The 11,888-nt window shown below is 37.7% G+C and overlaps 1 long non-coding RNA gene across 3 annotated transcripts in view; it reads right to left on the bottom strand.

Moving 5' to 3' along the window:
- Positions 1 to 551: 551 nt before the first annotated feature.
- LOC118017872 overlaps positions 552 to 11,888 on the bottom strand; it is a 40,506-nt gene continuing 29,169 nt past the window's right edge. For 2 of the 3 annotated variants that reach the window (XR_004681255.1, XR_004681253.1), the window contains exon 3: positions 552 to 1,787. This is a non-coding gene — a long non-coding RNA (uncharacterized LOC118017872). The remainder of the gene's footprint in view (positions 1,788 to 11,888) is intronic. The other variant, XR_004681254.1, reaches the window with a different exon arrangement.

The following is an 11,888-nucleotide window of genomic DNA, read 5'->3' as shown; positions in this document are numbered from 1 at the left end:
ATGTTAAGAAAATCATAAGGAAGAAAAAATACACTTACAGTACTGTATTATAAAAAATACACATGTAAGTGGACCCGCACAGTTCAAACCCATGTTGTTCAAGGGTCAATTGTATATACAATACTGAACTTAGTGAAATTATTACATACAAAGATATTTGGAAGAAATTACAAAATAATAATGACATAAAATTGGGATAATCATAGAACAAGAAAACCTTAGAGATTGAAAACAAAATTGCAGACCTAAGACACTTACTAGGAGAACTAGAAAAAAAATTTGAGAAAATATTCTAGCATGAAACAAAAAGACAAAGAAACAGATAATGTTAGGTAAAAGATAATAGATGTAGTAATCCAATATCCTGCTAACAGAATTTCCATAGGAAGAGAACAAGGAAAACAGATGCAAGGAAGTCATCAAAGAAATAATGGAAGAAAATTTCCCAGAAGTGAAGGACAGGAGTCTTGAGGTTGAAAAGACCCATCAAGTATCCAGTGAAATACATGAATAAAGATCTGTACATAGCCTTGAGTTTTTAAAACTTTAGAATATGAAAGATAAAGAGATAATCCTAAAAGTATCCAGAGAGAAATGACAAGTCACTTATAAAAGGATGAGAAAGAGTGGCTTCAGCCTGGCATCAGCAAAACTGGAAGCTAGTGGACAATATAGTGATGGCTAAAAGTTCTAAAGAAAGGCCGTTTTCCATGCAGATCCATATTCGACTAAGGACATTTTGAGGTATGCAAGGAATTATCAACTTTACCTCTCATTTGTGTTTTGTAGACAGTGATTTGATAATATATTTCAACAAAATAAGGGAGCAAATCAATACCTTGGAAGATGAAGCAATCCAGCAAAGAGTAAATTTACTCTGGGAGAACAAAGAAAGGACGTCCCACAGTCACAGTTTTGTAGCAGATCTACAGGACAAACAGTCCTGGTCATGGCAAAAGATGATAGATAACTCTGTGAAAAAGAAAAAAAAGACTAAAAAACCCCGTGATATAATAGAAATAATAACTAAAAATTGAAAGTAATTGAAAATAGTATAAGGTCAAATAATATAAGAGTGCAAGAAAGTCATAGGTCAAATATTAAGCAAAGTGAAATGTGATATGATTTTAAGCAATTATTAGAGTGCAAGAAATAGTGATACATTTGACTTCATGCTAGTAACAGTCCCCTTTATGTAGTACAGAGGTCATGATATTGCTTTCAAAGAGGAAGAAAGTAATGCTAGCACATTCCAAGGTTTGAAATTACGAATTCACAAAATTTAAAAAGTAACCCATGCAATGGTTTTTAACTTTAGTATCAACCAACCTATACAAAACACAAAAGTCCAGGATCTGGCTGCAGGGAACAGAATGCAAATATTAACAGACAATATAAAAGTAAGAGTGAAGCTGACATAAGTTGAGAAGTGAATAACTGGAAAAGGTTTGGGTTGGTTGAAAGTGAAGGAAAGGCAGGGTGCTAGTACCTTCCAATTAGAAAGTGAGAAATCAAGAGAAACTGATGAAAATTGATGGCAACAATTACATAGATCATCAATAAAATAATTAAAATTATAATATTAATATCTAACAGAGAGCAGGAAGGAGGATGAGTATAGGGTAATTGACCTAAACGCTCATCATTCATATTGAAGAGGCAATCGAATTATATAACTCTAGCTGACTAGCAGAAAAGAAGTTTATTAAAAAGAATACTGGGAAACTCACATAATTTGTGGGATGGTGAAATAACCAGGTTTGGATTTAAGCTTCCAGGAACAATGCCTAAGACCACAAAGCAAAAATAGTCTAATGAAGAAATCTGTCACTATGGTTGCCCCACTGAACACAAAAGAAAACCAGAATTACCAATGCCCTCACAGCCTTCTACCTCAATCCTCTCAGCAAAGAAAAATGGATTAAAGACTTTTTCCTCAAGTCACTTATGTCCAAATCACATTCTCATACTGTTGAGTCTGATTGGATGAAATGAAGTCACATACCCATCCTGTAGCATGTCCCTTACCTGCAAAGAGGCTGGGGAACTGAGTTTTCTCATTTTCATCTTGGGGAAGTAAGATTCATATGATTAGATAATTCATATGAAGTTACTGCATGACCAGAAAATTATACAAAAGTGACATATATTGTCAGAGTTGATTTTAAAAAGGAACAAAACCATATTATCCACAGCTTTGAGATGAGCACCAAGAGAACCAAAAAGCAGAAATAATCTAAAGAGCTGCATCCAGGGCAGTGAAATAGAGGCTAGAAAAGGAAGGTAAAGAGACTTCTTATAAGAAGCTCTTCTGTTTCACTTGTCATCAACAGCAGATTTGACTGATGCGATTAAAAATTGAAAATAAAAGAGAGACGATGAGGACCCATGCTTAGGTGAGCATGTAAATGATGGTAAATGATGGAGTAGGAAATTAAACAAAGATCTTTCTTAAAGCAAAATGCTGACTACAATTTAACTTAATGTGACAGAGAAGGTAGAGTTTAAGCAGAAAGAGATCTTCAACACTAAAGGGTTCTTTTATTTTAGAGAAATTTGAGAAAGCTTGAGTTTCTGTGAGAGAAGGAAGAAACAGTGGTGCCAGGGCATGGAATTTAGAATTAGAACAAAAGACCACATATTTTGGATTTTAAAGAAATGTCAACTGGGATAAGTAAGTATAGAGATCTGAGGAAATCATCAGCTAAGGCATGCACTCAACAACTTTATAAAGGAGTTTCCAAAGCCAGAATCACTGTTTCTTCTGGCTAGAATTTCTGTCTCTTCTGAATAGCAGTCCTTTGAGTCATGACATACATTCTGTTTGGTTGGACATTTTTTCTGATTGGTCAAATCTCATGGTATATTGGTAGCTAAATATTTTGGATTCCACTTTGCTGTGTTTGGTACTATCTTTAAACAACATAATCATTCTTTTACTTTTATTATTTATTGATGTATAACTTTCAAACAATAAAATGCATAAATCTTTAGTGTACAGCAAAATGAATTTTCACATTTTTACATGAATATATGTATAAACCACATAATCACCACTCAAATGAAGACTTTGAATGTTTCCAGTATCTTAGAAGTATTCTAAAGCTCCTCCCAATCAGTACCCCTCAGGGAACCATTATTCTGGCTGTTATAACCATAGATTTGTTTTCAGGTTTTTGAATTCTGTATAAATGCAGTGGTTTACCACAGAACCATTTGTGTTTGGCTTCTTTCACTCAACATTATGTCTATGAGATTCTTTCTTTTTTAAAAAAATAGTTTATTTATTTATTTGAGAGAGAATGCGTGCGTGCACAAGAGCGAGAACACAGGCAGGGAAAGGGGGGAAGGGTAGAGGGAGAGGGAGAAGCAGACTCCCTGCTGGGCAGGGAACTAGATGCTGAGGCCGGGCTCAATCCCAGGACTCTGGGATCACAACCTGAGTGGAAGGCAGACGCTTAACCGACTGAGCCACGCAGGCATCCCTGAGATTATTTCATGTTATTGCATGTATCAGGAGTTCATTCTTTTTCATTGTCAGAATACACCCTAATTGATTTATCTATTCTCTTGTTGATGGACATTTGTATGGTTTCTAGTTTTTGGCTATTATGAACATTCTTGTACATGTCTTCTTGCGTTGGATATTTACCCAGGAGTGTAACTGCTGTGTCACAGGGGTATATACAAGTTTAGCTTCAGTAGTAACATGTACATATCTTTTGTCACTGTCTTCAAAACAATATACCCCTTTCTCATTGATATCATTTAATTCATATCAAATTAATAAATTTTCTTATATTATCATCCACATATAACTTTTCATTTGACTTATACATTTGACTCTCTCCTTTCTCTTCTCTCTCTTTTTCTCTCCTTTCTACTTTTCACTTCTATTTTCTGTAATGCCCATTTTCTTTTTGCTATTAAAAAGTGACAAATCATCATTTTTTGTCTTTTGCTTGACTTTTGCAATGGGGCAAGCTTTTCAGTTATTTTCTATAAGAATGCTTAATTGATTGAACTGTTGAACAAATGGGTTGATATCTGGCTAGAACCTTTCCTAATTTGTAAATTTTTAATAAATCTAGAGTATTAGTCTATTGTCAACATTAGCCCTTAATGGTAAAGAGAGCCTTATAGGCACAAATTCAAGATGCAGAATTTACCTAGGTAATATTTTTCTATTTAAGTGTTATGAAACTATAAGCATTGAGGTAAAAAATTGGAAAAATTTTAGAATATTTGTTTTAGAATATCAATATATAGTAAATACTATTTTTAGAATATTGATACCTAGTAAATATTATTTGTTAAATATCAATAATTCATTAAAGATTGGACATCAAATCCTTCCAGAATTACATTTAGACTTCTATTATTAAAAGGCTATTATTAAAACCCTTTCCCCAATAACCTGCATTCATTATTTTGTATATCTAATAGTGGTGGTGAAGAGGGGAGAACCTGGAATCACATTCCATAGCTGTCAACATTTGGTGAACCTGGGAGGTAGAGCCATGGGATAGAAGAGTATGTAACATTATTTCACACCTTCCAGTTTTTCTAAGGTGACATAGGGTTGGAGGAAGTCTATGTAAGTCAGTAGGAGTCACAGAAAGTTTGAGAATCTGTTCTGCATGTTCCAAATGGGACGGACCACAAGGTCACTATAAGTTGTCAATATACTTCTGAGACTACTGTCTTGGGAATGATGTGGGGGCAACTCTGCATAGTGTTACACAGTAAATCCTGGCCATCCTTTAGGATGAGATCTCATTTTAGCTCTGGGTACAACCTGGAATTGATTCTTTCTGAGCCATCCTCTCATCACAAGAGTATACAAGAAAAAGGTCTGGAATGCCAGAAAGACCAGTGGTTGGGGCAAGGGCTGATGGCTTCTGTGGAATGTACTGGAGGAAAGCAATTCTCTTTCAGAATGAAACAAAAACAAACAAAACAAAAACTACTCTGAGCCAGTACATAGACAAAGGACTAAGAATTCATTTTTATGGGATTAGAAACAATGCAGATAATATTGAACAAAATAAACTATTTGGGTTACTCATATATTAAAATGCAAAACAAATAATGAATGAAAGCACTTATTTTGTTTTGCATTCATATCAACTGCATTAGTAATTGTTATTTTAGACTCCAGTTTATGTTTTGCTTTTATGTTGGAATTTGGATTATATCTTCTTATAAACAATGTTTATATCATTCTTTTTGCAATTACAATATGTAAAAATGGACTTTTATATAATTGTTTTGCCTGGCTTTCTTGTTTTGGTAATTTGCAATAATGAACAGTGTTCACCAACTCTCGTAACTATACAATTGGTTTAGTTTCTTTTTTTTTTTTTCTTCACACAATTGGTTTAGAAGTTCCCTCTGCTTGGCTAATTGCTACCAACTTTTAGAGTTAACCCTAAATTTAAATTTCCTAATATCAGAGTCTATCACTAGATTCATATTTGAAAAACTAAGTAACTGGAAATGATAAATATAAAAGTCATTTTCTTAATGGCTAAAATCATTAATAACCCTTTCAAACAAGATTCATATTATTTCCAAAAAAACCCCAAATCCATACTCTCTATATATTATAATCCAATAATGGAATTCTGAAGAAACCTCATATTATTTAAAAATCACATTGAAAAAAAACAATTACTTCAATGAAAGAAAAGATTAGAACAAGAAGCTTTCAGGGTCACAATTGCCAGTGACTGCAAAGTAATACAAGTGAGTAATGCAAATTTGATTTCCTAATTATTTAATCAATGTCATAGCTGATTCAAGTCATGAAACCTGCAGGAAAAATGTCTATACTTAAAGAAGCATCTGACTGCTCTTCTTCCTCATTCCCTTGTACTCCGATTTCTTTGAGAAGTAGCTAATGAAGCCTGACCTGCCCTCTATAAAAAACAGAATATATTTGGGCACCTGAGTGGCTCAGTTGGTTGAGCGACTGCCTTCGGCTCAGGTCATGATCCTGGAGTCCCGGGATCGGGTCCCACATCGGGCTCCTTGCTCGGCGGGGAGTCTGCTTCTCCCTCTGCCCTTCCCCCCTCTCATGCTCTCTCTCTCTAATAAATAAATAAATAAATCTTTAAAAAAACCAGAATATATTTAATATATTGGCAATATTCTAGGTATTAAATTCATACAAAATATTTCAGTTTCTTGCCTCTCTGAGCTGAGACAGAATTGAAAATAATAAAACAGTGGATAGTAAGATAAGAAGAAGAAAAGTAGTAAGAACAGTGGAGATGTTGGCTTGAGCTTTATTTTAGTCCATATTAGAATCCAGTCCTGTCTAGCTTTATCTGATAGACTGGTAGGGCCAGTCCACCAGGAGACTATTCTCATGGGGAATGAGCTGTTACTAGGGTATTAATTTCAATTAGAATGAATAACATGTAATACATTCATGCAATGGAATATAATTTCAGGTAAAATAAATGACACATATCAATATAGATAAACCCCACAAAAACAAAGTTGAACATTATTTTGGGTTCCTGGACCCAGTTCCAACATGTGTGTGTGTGTGTGTGTGTGTGTTTGTAGGGGTCCTAAGCAATACTTGGGACACCAGCTGGATATTCTCCAATTTAACTCAATTCTAACACCATCTACCTGGAGATAGCATAAAATCCCACAGGTTGAGGGCTCAGTCCCACAAGATTGCCCTCCACCTCAGATGCCAATCATGAGGCCAAGTTGTTACCTGTGTTTCTGACTGACTGGCTATAAATCACAAGTTTCCCTGACTTCCTTGGGTTGATAAATTTGCTAGAGCATCTTATAGAACCCAGGAAACCTGCTTACTCACTAGATTACTGATTTATTACAAAGGTTATTAAAAGATACAAATCAACAGCCCGTTGAAGAGATATCTAAGAGCAAGGCATGCAGGGAGGGGCACTGGGCTTCCATGCCCTCTTAAAGTGCACCATTCTCCCTGCATTTCCATATGTCCACCAGCCTGGAAGCTCTCCAAACCTTATCCTTTAAGGGTTTTATGGAGGCTTCATTATTGTGAAAATTAATAAAGGGGAACCTCACTAAAAGGAGTTGGGAGGTTCAGCAGGGGGAGCGCTCATACCCTATTCATCATCAATTACAAGTCCAACAAGAAGAGAGGAACCTTGCAAGTTGATACTACTTTACTACCTCAGCAGGAAAAAGGAAGGTTTCTTCCTTCCCTCACCTCCTGCAACAGCCCAGTCAATGAGAGATAGTCACAACTCAGCCAGTGAGAAGCCACTATTCTTCAAACTCCCATAATGGAGTATCAACTCCCCCTTTTCTCTATAAAAGAGCATTCCTCTCCTTTGTTCTCCAAACTTGCTTATAGTTTTGCTTGTCCCTGGTTGCAATTCTCTGCTCTGTTAACATTACATAGTCATGACTGATTAAACCATTGGCCATTGGCAATTAATTCAAACTTTAGCTCCTCCTTAGAAGTTTGGGGGATGGTACTGAAAATTCTGACACCCTAATTATATAGTTGGCTCCTCTGGCAACTAGCTCCCATCCTTCAGTGGAGTCCAAAAGTCACTTCATTAATATGACAAAAGACACATTTGCTGCTCTCATCACTTAAAAAGTTCCAAAGGTTTTAGGAGTTCTATGCCAGAAACAAGGACAAAGACTAAATATATATTTCTTATTATAAATCACAATATCACAAACATAAAAAAGTTGTGAAAGGGCAAAGCAGAAGTATGCATGCCACTTGTTTAAAAATTTAAAGCATAAAATTTTACACATTATTTATGGATTTTTCTAAACAATAATATATAGTTTATATATTACAAAATCATGGCCTAGAAAGATACGGATTCATTTCCAGAGAGTGGTTGTCTCTGAGCACAAATGCAAGATTGGATGGGGGAAGAAAACACCCAATATATCTTTAGTTATTCTATTAAAAAAAAAAAAACTGAAAAAAAAATTAGCCTTTTAAAATCACAGGGGCGCCTGGGTGGCTCAGTTGGTTAAGCAACTGCCTTCAGCTGAGGTCATGATCCCAGGGTCCTGGGATTGAGTCCCGCGTCTGGCTCCCTGCAGGACTGCTTCTCCCTCTCCCTCTGCCTGTCACTTTCCCTGCTTGTGCACTCTCTCTCTGTGTGTGTCAAAATAAAGAAATAAAAATCTTAAAAAAAAAAAAAATCACAGGTTTTAAAGCAGAACATTTCCTCAATGAATCCTAATACTACTAGTTATGTCGGCCTCTAAAAAGACATGCAGAATACAGTAAATAGGGTCATTTGGCTGTTTGGCACACCAGCTTAGGTAAAGGTCTAAAGGCAAAGTAAATGTAATTACAACTGAAACCTAATACATGGGAACCAGAATGTTCATAACTTTTCTCAACAACCTTGAAAAATACAAAACACTCATTGCTAAAATGATTGAAAATTGAGGGGCAATTTAAAATTATTGCAGAGGTGGATTAGATAAAATGCACCTGGGGTGGTTGGTGAATTTTAATGTAATTTAGAGATGAAAGAACTTTATGATCTAGTCCTGTGGTGATTCCTGGCACTGAGGGATTTGAAAGGTAGTAATGGGAATGTGGGTGGACTAAGAGTGATTTTCCATTTATCTAAGAAATAAATTTCTACTTTTCTTTGATTTTTTCCATTAGTTTGAAATCATACTAATTCTGTGTGGTAACACTGATTAATTTATGTTGATTGGAATTTTGATTATCAGATTTATTTGTAATTGATTAATAAACTCCAAGAAAATGAATAATTCTAAATAAACACAGTGCTTTTGGCAATAAAACTTTTCAAAACATTGATTTGCATGAAAAAATAATAATTTCTTGCTGATAGAAAGGGTGGAACAAATGTATATAGTTTAGTGGCTTCTCAGAAACTGAGACTCTAAAAGGTTTAATTGCTCAGGCCACATAGCTGGGGATGAGGAAATAGTCACTAGTCTAGCAGTCTGGGTCATTCTGCAAGCTAATGTATTATTGTCTTCTTTGTTGAAAGAGGAGATAAGACAGGAATTGCCCAGACTGATAGGAATGCCAAGTGACTGACTGAAAATGCAGTATTTCTCAAAAGAAAGAAATTTGTAGAAATGCAGTTACTACATCAACTGTGAAAGGCTATTTAAATTCACAAGAAATAAAGTTGAAAGGGAACAAACATTTACTGAGTACCTACTATGTGTGCATGGATGTGCTCCTCTGTTGTACTTCATTTACTTACCTTAACTTTCTAAATTTATTAGTCTCATTTCACAAATGAGAAAAGTCAGATTCACCAGGGTTAAGTTGTTTGCTCATTGTCATGGGGGAAATGCTGAGTCAGCATTTGAAGTAGGGTTTCACAACTTCATGGCCTGTGGATGGGTCAGGATCATTAAGAGGACTTGGGCTGAGTACTTGGGATTTTTTATCATATTTGTGCCATGGACTCTTTTTGTACAGTCTGGTGAAGACTATCGAGCACTTCTCAGAAGTCTGTTTTAAAGTACATACAATAAAATACATAGATATATGAAGGGGGTCAAAATATGCTTCCAAATATGCCTTTTTGGATATTGATTATTCTGAACTGGTTGTTTTTAAGAAAAAGCAGAGACAGTTGAGACCTGACAACTGAGTAGAAATTACCCCTTTGTAAGAGACATTTATTCTTATGAGGGAAAACTCCATTTAGAAGGGTGTCTCCCTCTCTGTATCAGGAAAAGAAGGATGATAATAGATCTCTAGAAACTCTTATCAAACATTTGTGAAAAAGACTGGGATTCAGACCAGGAAAGATCAAAGTCCTAAGCGAGAGACTAGAGACTAAGTGTAAGAATGAAAGTAGAGAAGACCAGCGAAAAGAATCATAGTTTACTACAGGCGGTTGAGTAACTTTACCTACCCGTAATTGCCTAAAATATAAATAATATGTATCCTTAACTCACTCTGTGTTATAATAAGATTAGCTATGAGCTTATAGAATGGAAGAGTCATACTCCAGTTTGCTGGGTCTAAAAGGGACACCTGGCATCTGTAATAGCTTCCTATTGTTTAACAAATTACAAATTTCTTTTTAAAGATTTTATTCATTTAGGGGAGGGGGAAAGATGGCGGAGGAGTAGGGGACTCTATTTCAACTGGTCCCCGGAATTGAGCTGGATATCTACCAGACCACTCTGAGCACCCACGAAACCAGCCTGAGATGTAAGAAGATCTGGATCTCGACAAACAGAATATCGCAGGCAGTTGGTTTTGAGGTACAAAGCGGAGAGCCGTGATTCTGCGGGCAGTTATAGGAGGATAAATGGCAGCGGGAGGGTGCCTGACTGTGGGGATCCTACATCGCCGGTGAGTGACAGCCTCGCGTGCTGCGGGTGGGCACAGACTCGAAGACCGGTAGCGTCAGGAAAGGACTTTAGGGCAGCCCCGGGGTGGAGGACCAGACTGGCGGGGTCGCGCGCACGCGAACCACAGACCCCCGGACAGAAGCCCGGAGCGACGGTCGCACGCACGTGAACTGCAGCCTCCAAGATGGAAACCCAGTGCGTGGGGGTCGAGCCGGTGAACTGCAACCCCTGCGAGTGGAAACCCCAAGCGGCGGAGGTGCGCGTGCGACTTGGGAGCTGCTGGTGGTTTTAGAAGCACAAAGGGCAGAGACGTGCCCCGACCTGGAGGCAGGACTGGGAGCACTGCGGAGGGGCACACAACCCAGGACGCTGCAGTTTATAGCAGCACGGACAGAAACGGAGATGGTGTGGCCTGGAGAGCTCACTGAAGAACAGACTGAGGTCTCTCTGCTCTGAGGCAGAGGGTTGGAAACGGTCTCTTCTGCTCTGACTCACGGAAGAGACGTGGAAAGCCGCCAGGGAAAGGCGCCAGAGAACAAAAGCCCCAAAGACTGATTCCCACTGAGCCCATCCCCCGCCACAGGGGCGCAGGGCAACTCCGCCCAAACAGGGTTGACTGAGTAACAGTGCAGCAGGCCCCTCCCGCAGAAGACAGCCTGGGAAAACAAGAGGCCAGCAACCCTAAGGTCCCAAGAAAACAGGTGCATCTTGCTTGGGTTCTGGTCAATAATTTCGACTCTATACATTCCCTCAAACACCCATCAACAGAATGACTAGGAGGAGGAGCCCCCCAAACAGAAAAGACTCAGAGATTATGACTTATGCTACAGATTTACAAATGGATGCAGATATAACCAAGATGTTGGAGATGGAATTCAGGCTAGCAATTGTGAAGACAATGGCTAGAATGGAGAAATCAATTAATGGCAACATAGAGTCTCTAAGGGCAGAAATAAAAGGGGAATTGGCAGAACTTTAAAATGCTATCAATGAGATCCAATCCAATCTAGATAATCTAACAGCTAGGGTAACTGAGACAGAAGAGAGAATAAGCGACCTGGAAGACAGTATAATAGATAAAAAGGGAAAAGAGGAGGCCAGGGAAAAACAACTCAGAATCCATGAAAATAGAATCAGAGAAATAAGTGACACCATGAGGCATTCCAATGTCAGAATCATTGGAATCCCGCAGGGAGTGGAGAGAGAGAGAGGACTAGAAGATGTATTTGAGCAAATCGTAGCTGAGAACTTCCCTAATCTGGGGAATGAAACAAACATTCGAGTCCTAGAGGCAGAGAGGACCCCTCCTAAGATCAAGGAAAACAGGCCAACACCCCGGCATGTAATAGTAAAACTTGCAAATCTTAGAACCAAGGAAACCATCTTAAGGGCAGTTAGGGGGAAGAGATTCCTTACGTACAGAGGGAGGAACATCAGAATAACATCAGACCTATCCAGAGAGACCTGGCAAGCCAGAAAGGCCTGCCAAGACATATTCAGGGTACTAAATGAGAAGAACATGCAGCCAAGAATACTTTATC

This window comes from Mirounga leonina, unplaced genomic scaffold, assembly GCF_011800145.1.
Source record: "Mirounga leonina isolate KUSES-001 unplaced genomic scaffold, KU_Mleo_1.0 Mir_170, whole genome shotgun sequence".
Taxonomy (NCBI): domain Eukaryota; kingdom Metazoa; phylum Chordata; class Mammalia; order Carnivora; family Phocidae; genus Mirounga; species Mirounga leonina.
This window is presented reverse-complemented; position numbering and strand designations above follow the sequence as displayed.